A 16,708-nucleotide genomic window follows, 5' to 3' on the forward strand; every position below is an offset into this window, starting at 1 on the left:
TTATACCGCTGTTTAATATGAAAAGTGCATGCTGTCTCAGAGTACAAAACACTACAGCAGATAGTGAAAACCACTGAAAACATCATCAGGGTTTCTCTTACTTCAATCAAGGATCCTTACCAGAAAGTGTACATTTATAAAGCCACCAGTTTTGAGAACATCACCTCCACTCTTCTACCAGACTCTCCTCCCCTGCCATAAGAACATCTAGACAGAACATCTGGAAAACTCTGTAACAGCTTCTTTCTCACGACAGAACTAATATAAATATAAAGGCTGTTTCGTTTCGTTTCGTAATGAGCTTGATACATCCTCTGTGTGTATAGTATATACACTGTTACTCTGAAATGTTCATATAAGTGAAGCAGAGATAACATTCTGCTTTATTGGTACAAACAATGTCCTATAATTATATATCCAGTAATTTTTTTCCATTCATACATTTATTTATTCTTTCATGTGTTTATTATACCTGTGTGTATAAATGTATGTTACTTTACCAAATGTGAACTAAGATCCAGAACAAAATGTGAGCACTCCAGACCATAATTCCATTGTATAGTTACAAGTTAAAATGGATGAATAAGGAAAGTGTTAGTCAAATTTGCTTTCCTTTTATTGATCATAATGAAATTCATCAAGATTGAGTGAAACTGAAATGAAAATGGAAATTGTGTATTAACATTTGTATTTTCAGTTAAATGGATGTACAATGTCTGCCAAAGTTTAAATGGATCAGCAAAAATCCATTCACAGTTGCATTTCCCAGGTCTTAAGTGTTACGACCCTGACCTGTGGAAACAGCACTTACTCTTCCCTGCACCACCTTCCATTCACAAACCTGTGCTCCACCTCAGTCCTGCCTCCACATATGGCTTTCATGGAGGAGGAAGAAGCCCTTTCTCTACAAAAAACATGGCAGCATCTTAAGAAATTAGGGAACAATATTTTTTTGGACTGATGGTTAATCATTATTCATAGTTTCATGTTTGGTGAAGGTCAAACAGAGTTTATCACAACAAACACCTCATACCAAGTGTCATGTTGGTGGAGGGGTGAGGATTCGGTTGTTTTGCAGCCACAGGCTCTAGAAAACTTTTAATCATTTGGACATTGATGATCTCCACTTTATATTAGAATATTCTTGAGACAAATGTAAGACTGTCCATGAGCTTATGTTGTGCTGAAACTGGGTCATATTAAAGGACAATAATCACAAGCACACCAGCAAATTTGTCTCTTTAAGGATGCTGAATCTGAGGACTTGTTTTTGTCTAGGTTAATGTCAGAAATACAGATAAAAAAGAAAAAGACGGGTTATTCTTGTGTTCTGATATGCTGAAATGCTGTAATGATTCCAAATGAATCTGTGAATTGAAACTGTGAACTATTCCCAGCGTGGTGAGCAATACTTTTGTTTTAAAATATATTGATGGTTCTTGATGTAAATAATGTATATGTGTATTTAAATTCAGCTCCTGCAGATGGCAGTACATGACATGAAAATACTCTAGAACTGAACCTGATTGGACCTGGACACAACAGAACCATGTGGAGTGTTAAAGTAGCCATGAACATTAAACCTGAACAAAGCTTCAGCACAGATACATGGTGTGTGGAGTGCAGTCCGACTGAAACACTTGAATTACTGCAGAATCTTGAGCTTAATACAAGATGCTTATGTATTTGTGCACATGCTCTCAAACACCACCTTGTTAGGGGTTTTATATTGTTATAATTTTATGGGGAATTTTTTAAAATCCTATCAATCACTACAGTACCTCTGGTGTTTTGTTTAGACTTTAAGGGTGTATTATAAATCTGCTGAAGAATTTAATTTCACAATAAGAATTGTTTGTAATTGCAACAATATATTTTGTAGATTAGAAAAGGTTTAAGTTCATAGAAATAGGAAATACAGGAACTAAATATATGAATCTTTTGCTCATTAAATTCTTTTAGAACATGTGTGTGTATTTTACATAATGTGGCAAATCCTGCACTCTGATTGGTTAAAACAGAGGGAAGCTACAGTTGAGGCTTTGTACACAAGAAATGCTTAGATGCTTCACTGAAGACAGAGTAGAAGGAAACTTGACATTTACAATAACATAAAAAGGAAACTTTCAGAAGAACAGAGGAAATTAAAACATGATGGTTTTCTGTATGTTTCTGTTTTTACCATGTTCATAGGTAAGCTTATATTTTATATATCCCCATATATCATGTTTAAATGTTTTATAACTAGTAAAGAAATGTTTCCATGTGTGAGTGTTTTAGATTGTAAGCATGTACTGTATGTATACTGTATAATATAAAATGATAATATTCTGAAATAAATGTCCTCTTCAGGTGAGAGCACACAGGACAGCATTGCTCCAACATCTTCTGCTGTCTATGCTGGAACACATCACTGCTATCACATGCTGGAAAATTTGGATATTGTAAACTTTTTTGACAAGCAGCTGATTTGACTTTTTTTTTTTTAATTTATTTGTTTGTTTGTTTGCTTGCTTGTTTGTTTGTTTTACTGAGCATGAGATTTAATGTGTTCATCATGTGTGTCTTTGCAGGGTCTTTAATATATTTTTGAGAATTACTGGATACCTGAAAGTATGTATAACTAAGAATAAGAATTGTGGAAAATAAAAACACAGTTTCCATCACACAATCAGGAAATAAATAAGCTCTACTGAAATAGTGCTCCATAATCAATTCTTGAGGTAGATGAGCTACAACAGCTAAAGACCACATGGGGTTTCATTCCTGTTCACCAAGAACAGAAATCTAAGACTACAGTAACAACCCTGTAAATGACATAAATCATACTAAAATATTTTTTAAAATCCATAGCAACCACATGGGACTCCATTACAGCTTCCTAGTGTCACCCTATCGAACAGATGAGACCTTGTAACAGTTACCAAACCATACCCCACCAGCCACCTGAGTTTCTTTAGCAACCAGCTAATTCAATTTTATTACCAACTGGAATCATTTTTAAACTTACTGCAAATGTCACAGAAACTACTTGAAGCCTCATAATATTCACCAAGCTATACTGGAGCAACAGTACAGTTTCCAGCAAAGAAGCTACAATCCTGTAAACTTGACCTAAACTGAAACCTCCACCTGACACTAAAGCAAGCTTGTTCTACAAGAATTGATTTTGATCTTCATGTCCACCGAGATTAATGACATATTTGGCCCAATGGCAAGAGCTGCTTGCTTGGTTCACACTTAGCGTCTGCATTCCAAAAAGGTTCGAATCCCACAGGAGCCCTCGCTTTATTGTTAACTTGACTTTGTGTAACCGAGTTCCTTTTACTCGGACCCCAGTCCATATGAACTGGAAGGTCACAGAGAGTTACAGAGTACAGTGAACCTCCATTGGCACACAGCAAGCTGAACCAGGACGACCTGGCTCGTTGGTCTAGGGGTATGATTCTCGCTTTGGGTGCGAGAGGTCCCGGGTTCAAATCCCGGACGAGCCCTGGTTTTACATGGAATAGAGTGGTTGGGATAAAACTAATGGAAACTTGCACTGCCGGCTTGGTTCTCGCTTGGAAGCTTGTTTCTCCAGAGGTCCAAGGAGGTTCAAGTCCCACTGTAATTACCTCTGAAAATTAAAGCTCCAACCTGGAGCCTATCTGTGGAATACAGGGAGCGGGATGGAGAATGTCACACTTTGTGGAGGCATGAACCTCTGAAATATTAATATAATAGAGTACAGAAAGACCTCAGAATATTGTCATTTTACTAACACCATTCATCATGTTCACTGTTATATTCATGTGTCTGTGGCTTTCATTAGGTAAGTTATCATTGATCTTTTCAGAAAGGAGATAATAAATTAATGATTAATTAGCCTGTGTGATGTTAAGAAAAAATAGAATATGAGTTATATAACTCAAAACTAAAAAATTATTATGTTCTCTTCTCTATAACAGGTGACTCCATGGCAGATTTATTAGAACCACTTTTCACTCATAAAGTTGTAGATGAAGGTGATGATGTTACTCTGTCCTGCAGCAACAAAGACAGTGGTTCAGTAAACATCCTACAATGGTACAAACAACATCCAAAATCTAAACCTGAGTTCCTTTTTTTCATCACTCCATGTGGAGGTAAATCCCTATGCCACCACGTCTGTCTGCTAAAGTTGATGATAAAACTAAACAAGTGGATCTGATCATCTCCTCTGCTGCTTTTAATGTTTGATAATATACAATTAGAAGGTAATTTATTCATAATCACACTCTCTGGTATCACCCAGATGAGGATGGGTTCACATTTGAGTCTTCCTCATATCGTCTCACAGAATTTTTTCTTGCCGCTGTTGCCTCAGAGTTGCTCATTAGGGGTAAAGTTAATTTTCAACTTTGTAATTTCTATTCTGAATTTCTGTATTTCTGTAAAGCTGCTTTGAGACAATGTCCATTGTTAAAAGTGCTGTACAAATAAAAATGAAGTGAACTGAATTGAATTGAACTGAATTTAATTACCTTTTGGTTATAGACACAGCAAATTTACTTATGAGAGATTTTGTTTAAATCTGGATCAGTTTCCTATGATTTTTCACAGCAAATTATCATAATTATTTATAAATGTACAAATAATTTAAAAACCACACAAACAGATAAAGGGTTATAGTATTGTATAGATGATGAATCTTGAAATACAACACAGCCATATTAATGACTCTAGATTTCTGTCACTGACACTGTGTGAAGTGATGATCTGTACAAAATAACACTACAACAGCATCACTTCCTGGGTGTGTCCTTCTAGAGACGTGTAAAGTTCAGCACATACAGCACTATTATACAGAATCCTCACAGAGCAGTGTTCAGAAATGGATCAACTATACAACTTACTGTACATAGTGAGATACATACCACTGATTCTCACTCTAGTTACAGGTAATTCATTTTCATCAGTTTATCAATAGTTTTAACTATCACAATCATATTTAATCAGTTAATTAATTACATTAATTAATAACCATGTTTTTTTTGGCGACGCTACCCATGCACTTGGAGGGTTGTGGGGCTGTGGTCAAGGGAGGCCTGCCAGGTCTGGAAAGAGAGGCACTCTGGCAGGCGGTCGCAATGGTTGTACCACGCATGCTTCCATTACCAGACGTGATTCAAAATCCAAACCCAGGAAAGGTTTGAAAGGCTTAAGCTCTTGTTGACAAGGTTTGCTGATATGAACTTGCATCCCAGTCTGTTGCAATAAATTCAATTCAATTCAATTTTATTTGTATAGCGCTTTTAACAAAGAGCATTGTCTCAAAGCAGCTTTACATGAGAAACCACATAAGAAAACAACAAACATATGAACAGACAAACAGACAAACAGTCCTAGATGTTATCCCAAGTGAGCAAGCCTGAGGTGACTGAGGCGACTGTGGCAAGGAAAACTCCCTTAGATGGTATGAGGAAGAAACCTTGAGAGGAACCAGACTCAAAAGGGAACCCATCCTCATTTGGGTGACAATTGTGTGATGCAGATACAGCATGTGTATAGTGTTATGTGAATCAATAAGGAGGTTGTTGTCCATGGCGCTGCTTGAATATCCCAATCCTCACAAGCAGAACCTGGCTGGAGCTGGTCCATCTCCGGATGCCACTGGAGCCGGCACAGTCTCTGGATGGGTAGAAGAAAGGAAACAATGGAACAGCATTAGCGTAGCTGCTGTTCATAATATTAGCAGTACTAGCTGAATGTGCATTTAATCAGATGTACTGGAGCACAAGGTTATGGGAAGTGTTAGATGTATGCCTGGCTAAAGAGATAAGTCTTTAGTCTACATTTAAACTGGGAGACTGTGTCTGAGCCCCGAACACAGTCAGGAAGACTATTCCAGAGTTTTGGAGCTAAATACGAAACGCTCTACCTCCTTTTGTGGATTTTGATATTTTGGGAACTACTAGAAGTCCAGAATTTTGTGATCTTAAAGAGCGTGGTGGATTGTAATGTGTTAGAAGACTGGATAGATAGGTGGGAGCTAAACCATTTAGAGCCTTGTATGTGAGTAGAGCTAGTTTATAGTCAATTCTAAACTTAACAGGTAGCCAGTGCAGGGATGATAATATTGGGGTTATATGATCAAATTTTCTTGATCTGGTAAGAACTCTGGCGGCTGCATTCTGGACTAACTGTAGCTTGTTTATTGAAGATGCAGGACAACCACCTAGTAATGCATTACAGTAGTCCAGTCTGGAGGTCATGAATGCATGAACTAGCATTTCTGCATCAGATACAGATAAAATGTTCCTAAGCTTGGCAATATTTCTAAGATGGAAGAAGGCTGTTTTTGTGATATTGTAAATATGGTTTTCAAAGGATAAGTTGCTGTCTAATATTACACCCAGGTCTTTCACTGTTGAGCTAGTAGTAAAAGTGCATCCTTCTAGGTGCAAGCTGAATTGTGAGAGCTTCTGTGTACTAGTTTTTGGGCCAATAAGTAATATCTCTGTTTTGTCAGAATTTAATAATAGGAAATTATCGGTCATCCAATCTCTAATATCTTTAACACACTCAGTTAATCTAGACCAATTAGATATTTCATCTGGTTTTGATGAGATATATAAAGGTGCACGATCCGGGCCGCTGACTTTGGGACTGTGCGCTGCATTGATCTGCATGGATCTCCAGTGGCGACCCGTCAGCCTTACAGCATCTGTGTCCAACCAACATGGAAATACAGCCCACGGTTGCGAAAAACATAGACCCAGGGTTAGCTTTTCTCGATCCCCTCTAGCACTCCGAAGCATTCCGCATGCAAGAGTTGTGGTAAAGAGGAGGTTAAAGGGCACACAAGCGATGAGGATGGGATTTGAACCCACGCGTGCAGAGCACAATGGAATAGCAGTCCATCGCCTTAACCTCTCGGCCACCTCGTCAGGCGCAAGTGTGGCACCCATGACCAAATGTCCACAGAGACCGCAACAATTCCGTAGAGGAGCACCATAACTCAACGCGTTTAAACAAGCTTGTTCCCAAAGCAACTGGAGCCCATCCCACGTGCATTAGCAGTCTGTTTCCTTAACCTCTTGGCATCCTAGGTCACCCACATGACCTTACACCTCAGTGCACCTGGCACTTGCACTCCATTGCCCAAACCTCTTGGCCACCACTTCTTATGTCGATTTTTTATTCTTGGTTGAATTGTTGTTTTGTTGGTAGCTCGTAACCATGGTAAGGGCACGACTGATGTGGCTCACACACGCGGAAACCATGTTTTGTGTACCGTTCTGTGGTTGTTTGGACTTGCTGTTTGAAAAAGCAAGGCGTGAAACGGAGCAGCCAGCGTTGACACCAGTTGCCGAAACCTGGGAGCTACTTCAGCACCTGGGTCTGGGGGCTCCGGTACCGTGTGAGCTCTTTTTTTTTTTGCAGCCAGGCAGCCAGCTAATGGCAACTCTTAAGCACATTTGCAGAAGGCACAGGAGCCACAACCCCTGTAAAGCCTTTGTGGTGCCAGAGCCCACAAGCACTGCCTTGAAAAGACTCAGGTGGCAGCAGTGGGATTTGAATCCACGCCTCCAAAGAGACTGGAGCCTAAATCCAGCGCCTTGGACCACTCGGCCACGCTACCCGAGGGCTCAGTACTTATAGACCTCTATGGAGAGCACACTGACATACTGTCTGGGTGTGTGGTACACAGGCTGCACAGATGAGGACAGACAAACTGTGCAGAGGGTGAAAAACAGCTCAAAAAATCATCGGCTGCCCTCTGCCCTCCTTGGATGACCCGGAGGTCCCGCTGCCTCAGCAAAATCAAGGCCATCACAGGAGACTCCTCACATCCTGCTCATCACTTGTTTGACCTGTTGCCATCTGGGTGGCACTTCAGGTCAACAAAGTCTCACACCACCAGACTTACAAACAGCTTCTTCCCCTGGGCCATTCAGACTGCAAACAATCACTGAACACACACACACACACATTCTACCTAATAAAATGTGCAATTCTACTGTGCACTTTAATCTGTCTGTGAATTGAGTACAAGTTATAACTTAATATTGGCTTTGCACAAATTAGATTTCAAGCAAATATATAACTGGGAACATTTTGTTGCAGCTTTATGAATGTTCTGCTTATATTGCAGTAGCCCTTTAAAAAAGGGTACAAGTATGCATATGTATGAAAGGAGAGTCCATAACCTGAGGTACTGAGATATTGAGAAGGGTTCAGTATTTATATTAACATATTTTTACATATGTTTCTTTATTGACATGCACAACCAATTATTACAACATTATTACAACAATACTAATTCTAACAAAGTCCTGAATATGTACAATATGGCTATATTTGTGGACACCTAACCATCACACCAGTATGTGGGCATTCTCCAAACTGCTGCACAATTGTATAGGATGTTTTTATATTCTTACAAAAACATGTTCCAGCTCAATGAAGATGTTTATTACAAGTTTGGTGTGGAATAAAATGAGTTACCTGCACACAGCCCTGAAGTCAAACCCACTCAACACTTTTGGGATGAATTAGAATTCTGACTGCACCCCAAGCCACACATGCCTGATGTTTTAGGGCTGTATGGACACATGGACATACAGTATCTCACAAAAGTGAGTACACCCCTCACAGTTTTGTAAATATTTTATTATATCTTTTCATGTGACAACACTGAAGAAACGACACTCTGCTCCAATGTAAAGTAGTGAGTGTACAGCCTGTATAACAGTGTAAATTTGCTGTCCCCTCAAAATAACTCAACACACAGCCATTAATGTCTAAACCATTGGCAACAAAAGTGAATACACCCCTAAGTGGAAATGTCCAAATTGCGCCCAAAGTGTCAATATTTTGTATGGCCACCATTATTTTCCAGCTTTGCCTTAACCCTCTTGGGCATGGAGTTCACCAGAGCTACAGGTTGCCATATATTTACAAAAATGTGAGGGGTGTACTCACTTTTGTGAGATACTGTATATTGCCACTTACTGAACAATCGTCTAATTTTTAATATTATTATAAGTAGATTGGGTGAGCAAATGGCTGTGTGTGTGTGTGTGTGTGTGTGTGTGTGTGAAAGAGAGAGAGAGAGAGAGAGAGAGAGAGAGAGAGAGAAACAATTATTTTTTTCAATTATATTTCTGCACATATATAAATTTGGTAAGTTAAAAAACAATTTTTTTTGGTGTCAAGGTTTTTCTCTTCAGTGAACACAAGATGGCGCAGTCACTTATCTTAATGTTGGTCTAGAACTAGAGCACCACACAACCTGCTCACATTCTCTGAGACATAGAGTATACTTGTTCTTCTATCATACATACTGCTGATATAATATCCTAACCCCTGCCCTGGTTACTCTTAGTGCCTAAGATAATTTCAGAGATATCATTCTGATTAAACAACACAACTGTCCACTTAACACTAAACTGTCATAAGAATAAATTCTCATCTAATGTCATTTCTTTGGCACCTGCTGTGTCAGAAACATTAAAAACTAGAAACTTATATGTGAATGTGCCTTCATATATATGTGCCTATCAGTTTTATTTTTCAGATTTAACTGTTAGAGCTGAGAAATAAGGGATTAATTCAACCTTAATTACCAAGGGAAAATTCTCATTTCTTCCTCATTCTTAAATAAATCATATTCTCTTCCACTTAGTGTTTCTAACATTTATCTGCTGCTGGTGTTTACACAAACTTTCTCTAATTTAGAGATATCACTAACATATGTAAAATAACATAAATACATTAATTTCCTGCTTTCAGTATGTGTTTACTTAAGTGTGCTCTGGACAGGTTTCCCATATGAGGCTGAATGTAAAGCCAGGATGTTTCAGTAAGAATCAACAATCTGACAACAACATTGGTGACACTGTCATGTGATGCTGTGGGGTGGAGCAATTTTGAAGCTTTATGGTGTTAACATATTAGATTACAGAAAGATCTCCACTATTTTCACTGAGCTAAGACCAGTCATCATGTTCACTGTTATATTCATGTATCTGTGCCTTTCACTAGGTGAGTTAACATTGACTTTTTGTTATTGCAGAAATATTAACTATATTATATTAAATATTAGTCTGTGTGGTGATGCAGTGTGAAAATGCAGAGTGTGGGTCTGACTTAAGTATTTCCTGTTGATTATTAAAAGTTTAAGAACATTATGTTCTCTTCTCTATAACAGGTGACTCCATGGCAGATTCAATAGAGTCAGATTTCCCTCATAAAGCTGTAGATGAAGGTGATGATGTTACTCTGTCCTGCAAATACAAATCAAGCTTTACAGGAAACAACCTGCACTGGTACAGGCAATATCCAAAATCTAAACCTGAGTTCATTCTTATTGTTGACCAAAAAGGAGATCTAATTTCCAACACTGACCCAAGAATGTCTGCTAAAGTTGATGATAAAACTAAACAAGTGGATCTGATCATCTCCTCTGCTGCTGTATCAGACTCTGCTCTATACTACTGTGCTCTGGCGCCCACAGTGACAGGAAATCCAGCTGCATTGTACAAAAACTTTCACACAGTTTTGTTATATTGAAAGCAGTTCTGCTGATGATGTTGAGCTGCTATTTACATGCTATTTTTGGCGAATTCTGTCTCTCTTGCAATTTATAAAGGGTTCATAAATATGTTATAGTTTGACAAATGTTGGATTATTAGGAGATAGCTAATTGTTTTTTTAAGCTTCATTAACCACTTGATCCTGTTCAGAGATCTATAGCTTTTCTTGGCAACACTGGAAATGAGGGAAACCTGAGCTCAATCTCGAACTGGGGACCATGGAACTGTGAGGCAGCAATACTATCTGATGTCTTTGTCTGACAGTTCATCAGTGGCTGAAAAGTAAAGATTAGTTAAATATTTTGCATTCATTAATGGTATAATATTTGGTTTAGAGAGGGATTATTAATATAACTTTTAAAAGTAGCTTTTCCTTATTTTGGTATTCAATCTTCTTGGGGATTTCTTTAGATGCTCTGATGAGTCTACATGCAGAAAGAAGAAGAAGAGGCTTAAAGCCATGTAAAAGCAACAATCCACAGGTTAAAAAATACATGACTGTTGGCATCACAGTGATGACAGTTTTTATGGTGCATCACATAGAATCTTATCTGAGCCAGAAAATCCCAGAAGTGTCTCCATTTCATGTAGAGATAGGAGAGCAGACCCCTCTCTCCCATCCTCATCATTACATTCAGGGAAATATTGATAGCATCATGTGAAACTATTCAGCTGTTTAATATTAAACTGCACTCCGTGTCAGAGCAGAAGACTCTATGAAAGATAATGAAAACCACTAGAAAGATGATTAGGGTCTATCTATCCACCATTGAGGATCCTTACCAGAAAATATATACAACATTGTGGATGTTGCCTCCGAGCCTCTTCCAGACACTTTACTCAGATAGTCAGGTATACATCTTTATACACTGATGATACTATTCCATATTCCTTGATAACCTGGAAATAAAAAGTAAAAGCTTGGTTCAATCATCACAGCAGAATTTTACAATATACAATATACCAACACTATATCATGGAAGGCAGCACTGAATCTTTTGAGTTTGTTGCAGTGAACAACAGCAAGTTCACCACCACTGCCTTGAAGAGGCAAAAACTAACACATAATGTATTACAGTGTTACAGAGAAAAAATCCTTTATAAATATATGAAGTGCAAAGTTTAAATACTCTTTCTGATGACTCAAGCCTCTTTTTGTCTGTGAACATTTCTTTGTGTCTTAAGGTTTTTCTCCTTGATGAACACAAAGATGGTGAACTCAGTTATCTTATGATGGGCCGAATACTAGAGCAGCATATAAACCTGCACATTCTTTTCACATACTTTTCACAATAAACCCTCTGTGATATAGGCTCTACCTCTACTTCTATCATACATACTGCACAAATATTATCTTAACCCCTGCCATGGTTCATCTCAGTAGTAGATAATTTCAGATATACCAGCTCACATAAAACAACTGTCCACTTTAGACTAAACTGTGTTTTTAAATCTCTAGTGCAGTTGTACTAATGCTGTATTTTTCATATGTAACTACCTTTAACCTTGTGTTGTTGTGGGGTGGAGCTTCATGAACATTTATGAAGATCCAGAGAGCAAAAAGAAAACAAAACCTCCTAACAAGCTAAACAAAATAACACAAAAAAGAGAAAGAAAAGATAATGAATCCATAAAGTGATATAATACACAAAATAAAGAAAACTTTTAAAAAAGAATAAAATGGTGTGTGTAGCTAACACAGGCTCCCGTGTTCCATACACAACAAAAGACAAGACATTAGGGAATTTAATTTCTTTACTGAAGCAGAGTGATGTCTAGATCAATAACAAAAAGAACTGTACATGTTACATGCATACTTTTATAAGGTTTTATGAAGTAATTGAAGTTGATTTTAACAGAATGTAATGAATGAATATTAGCTATACAAAATTTAGCAATTACCATTTATCCATTTATCCAGTGGTATCCTGGCTAATCTGTCCTACTGAATAAATTTAGAAATTAACTTTATTCTACATTAAAATCATCTATTGAAAGTAATTGAATGAAAATATTCAGAAAACAGTGCCAGTTTCTATTGTTCCACAAGGAGGCAGAATAAAACAATAAACCCAGCCACTAATAAACATGTGCTGCTGTCACTCTGTAACCATGTCTCTATCAGGAAATGTTCAACAAACTCAACATTGTAGATTTTGTACCTATGATGTGGATTTTTATTTTTTACCTAATGAAATTATTTTAACATTGAAGATAAAGCTTTCAGATAAATGAACACATTTAAGTGTAATGTTGTTAGTCACATAAATACACAAACAATTAATTAATTGATTAATTGAATTATTGATTGTCTAAACCACTTGATATTTGACTGAGTCCAATAAGGAGTTAGAGACCCCTGGTATAATATGTAAAACCTTAATTATTAGATGAATGATAAATGTCTTGTTCCACATGTGAGACTGAATGTAATGTCAGGATGCAGTAAAGAATCTGTCAGTAAAACTGGTGACACTGTCATATGATGCTGAGGGGTGGAGCTTCATGAACCTCTGAAATATTAATATAATAGAGTACAGAAAGACCTCAGAATATTGTCATTTTACTAACACCATTCATCATGATCACTGTTATATTCATGTGTCTGTGGCTTTCATTAGGTAAGTTATCATTGACCTTCTCAGAAAGGAAGTGTTACATTAATGATTAATTAGCCTGTGTGATGTTAAGAAAAAGTATAATATGAGTTATATAACTGAAAAATAAAAATTATTATGTTCTCTTCTCTATGACAGGTGACTCCATGGCAAATCCAATAAAGCCACGTTTCCCTCATAAAGTTGTAGATGAAGGTGATGATGTTACTCTGTCCTGCAGCTACAAAGACTTCAGTGGTGCAGTAAACAGCCTACAATGGTACAAACGACATCCAAAATCTAAACCTGAGTTCCTTTTTTACATCTTACTGTACAAAAACACTGACACAGTTTTGTTATATTGAAGGTAGATAAACTGCTTAAACTCAATAATTTACATTCCTTTAAATCAGGAACTCTGCTAGTTTTTGACTCTCACAATTTTCAAGTGAAATAAACTCACACAGCAGAATAAACTCATGAACAGGATATTATTGTACATCTCTCCACTATAGATAGTCTTTTTGGAGTCCTAATTTACTAAAAAAAATCAAATGTACATTAAATAATTGCTTAAATTGACTGTTGTTAGTTTTTAAATGCATTATCATACTAAATATTTTACAGTAATTCATTACATACAACAGTCTGCCATAAGATCAGCAAACTTCCATGTATTTATTTTATTTTGCTCTCTTTTGGTCCTCATCATGAGGAGACTCTTGCAGAAGACTGAACAGGAGTTGTTTGTTCCCTGATATAACTGAGGATAGCTAGCTAGTAAGCTAACATTAGCTATGTCTGTTTATAACAGTAGCTTGCAGAGTCAAATGCTGCACTCATACAGTAGTTCAGAATTATCAGCTAACAAAAACACAAAACCTCTTGTTACCTATACAGCCTGAATACAAGTATAGCTTTTCTATTTCAATTTCTACTCCAAATAAAATAGAAAAAACTTGGAAATGTATTTAGTTTAAAAAGTTAGTATCAAAGGTTATAGTATTGTCAGATATTGTGTCATTTTTTGTTAGATTCCTGAGACACAGCCCTGACCTCTAACTCCAAAAGATATGTTTAAGAGGTGAAGTCAGATGCAGTGGTTTGATCAGCAACAGTGGAATAGTTCTGTGTTGTATTAGTGACTCAGTTCACTGTCACTGATACTGTGAAGTGATGATCTGTGTAAAATTATGCTCCAACAGCATCACTTCCTGGGTGTGTCCTTCTAGAGACGTGTAAAGTTCAGCACATACAGCACTATTATACAGAATCCTCACAGAGCTGTGTTCAGAAATGGATCAGCTATACAACTTACTGTACATAGTGAGATACATACCACTGATTCTCACTCTAGTTACAGGTAATTCATTTTTATCAATTTATTAACAGACCTCATTATTACAATAATATTTAATCAATTAATTCAGTGCATTAATTAATGACCATGTTTTCTATTATTCATCTAGTCATTTCTTGATTTTTTAAGTCAATATTTGGTTTAAAAAACTATTCCACTTACATATTTTTTTATATTCTTTTCACACCAGGCAGTTTTGCAAATAAAATTGGACCAACAGATGAAGATGCCAACATTGTCAGGAAAGAAACAGAGACTGTTACTCTGAAATGTTCATATGAGTCAAACAGTGAGACCATTTATCTTTACTGGTACAAACAATATCCTAACAGCGCACCACAGTTTTTACTGTATAAAGGCGCCAGGTCATATAGTGCTGATGAGAGCACTCCTGATGATCATCGGTTAGAGACAAAAACCAGCAGAGACTCTACTGAACTCACTATCAGAGGTCTAAAGCTCTCAGATTCTGCACTCTATCTTTGTGCTCTGCAGCACAGTGACACAGAGTCAGTGAAAGGCTGTACAAAAACAGTAAAATGGTACATATGAAGTTTCTAAAACCGCAGAAGATGAAAGAGACTCAATTTAACAACTTGTTGGTAAACCTCAGCTACAAACAACATTTGTGAAAACATATGCAGCTGGAGGAAACAGCAAACAAAGAATACTGAGCGATTAACACAACTTCACATTAACCACATTAAATTTACAAATCTACATCTGCCAGGTGATATTTAACATATTTAATTTATTAAATATGTTCAGGAAAAAGGTACTGAAGCATCCAGGTCCTCACAACCAGACTGTGTAACAATTTCTTACCTCAAGCCATCAGACTCCTCAATACCCAGAGACTGGACTGACATACACACACACACACACACACACACAAACACACACGCACAAACACACACACACACACACACACACAAGCACACACACACACACACACACACAAGCACACACACACACACACACACACAGACACACACAAAAAATTCCTCAAAATGTGCAGTTGTAACCTTTATTATCTCTAATATAAAGGTACAACAAAACTACAAAAACACACACAAAAGATCATGAAGTTGCATGTTCACCTCAAAAGCATATTTGAGTTATTATAAATCCAAGTATGAAAGATTGAGAACAGAGAATATAACTGCCAACACCGCTAAAAATGTGGAAGATAATTAGCACGCTGTCTATTAGCTTGATGCTAACATATAATGGGAATTGCCATAGACAAGTTAACAGAAATTAGCATTGGCATCACGACCAAATAACACGTAAAAACATGAGAGTGTAAATCAACTATTTACCTTTACAAACTCAACAATGAACTCAGGATGTTGTCATACTTTCAGGCATATGTTTTTACTCTTTAAAATAACTTTACAACTCTGTAGTTGTGTACTGCTGCCAGTTTATTGTGTCTGTAACTCTTCACTGTTCACATATATCACTCAGATTCCTAACTGCTCACACTATTTCACACAACAGAAAATGTCTGAGAACAGAAAATATCAAGAAATAGCAACACTTCCAATAATTCACAGTAAATACAATTATCTGGTTTCTACAAAGTGCAAATATTTGTCATCTATTATCTAGCTCTTAGTAATCACACAAGCTGGCAAACTGTTAGATTATAACACATAGTGGGCAAGTGTTTCAATGCAAAGGAGTGTGGAGAGAGAGAGAGAGAGAGAGAGAGAGAGAGAGAGAGAATAGATTCTTACAACCACAGTTTTTGTTAACACAAAACAGGGACATAATTTCCACTGGGGACAGAGGGGACATGTCCCCCCACTTTTCAAAACCCTGTTTGCACAGTCAGCGATGAAACACTAGAAGCAGCAACAGATGACTTTAATGTCATCATGGATGGAGAGAAAGAAAAGAGATGTGAGTTGTGGTTGATTCAGTAAATTAATCAGGATAATCATATTTTCATAAACATTCTGTGTAGCATAAAAACGAGTTGACTTTAAACCAGGCATTTTCTCTCAGCCATGTATGACAAGCAGACTCTGGATGCTAGTTTAATATATAGACATATGTATATGTTTGTGAGACTGTGTGAGAATCTTGCATCCTGTGTACAAAAAAGTAATCTATCTATTGTGTTATCAATTTCCCATCCTTTTGGATTACAGCAGTAACGAATTACAGATGGTTATTCCTAC

General features: G+C 37.1%; 3 non-coding genes across 3 annotated transcripts; 1 reads left to right on the forward strand and 2 right to left on the reverse strand.

Moving 5' to 3' along the window:
- Positions 1-3,422: 3,422 nt before the first annotated feature.
- trnap-ugg (transfer RNA proline (anticodon UGG)) lies at positions 3,423-3,494 on the forward strand. The gene has a single exon. It is a non-coding gene; the product is annotated as a tRNA-Pro (tRNA).
- A 3,335-nt stretch (positions 3,495-6,829) lies between these two features.
- trnas-gcu (transfer RNA serine (anticodon GCU)) lies at positions 6,830-6,911 on the reverse strand. Its single transcript has one exon. It is a non-coding gene; the product is annotated as a tRNA-Ser (tRNA).
- A 613-nt stretch (positions 6,912-7,524) lies between these two features.
- On the reverse strand, positions 7,525-7,606 carry trnal-uag (transfer RNA leucine (anticodon UAG)). The gene has a single exon. It is a non-coding gene; the product is annotated as a tRNA-Leu (tRNA).
- Positions 7,607-16,708: the final 9,102 nt, after the last annotated feature.

This window comes from Hemibagrus wyckioides, unplaced genomic scaffold (genome assembly GCF_019097595.1).
Source record: "Hemibagrus wyckioides isolate EC202008001 unplaced genomic scaffold, SWU_Hwy_1.0 Contig1, whole genome shotgun sequence".
Lineage (NCBI taxonomy): Eukaryota > Metazoa > Chordata > Actinopteri > Siluriformes > Bagridae > Hemibagrus > Hemibagrus wyckioides.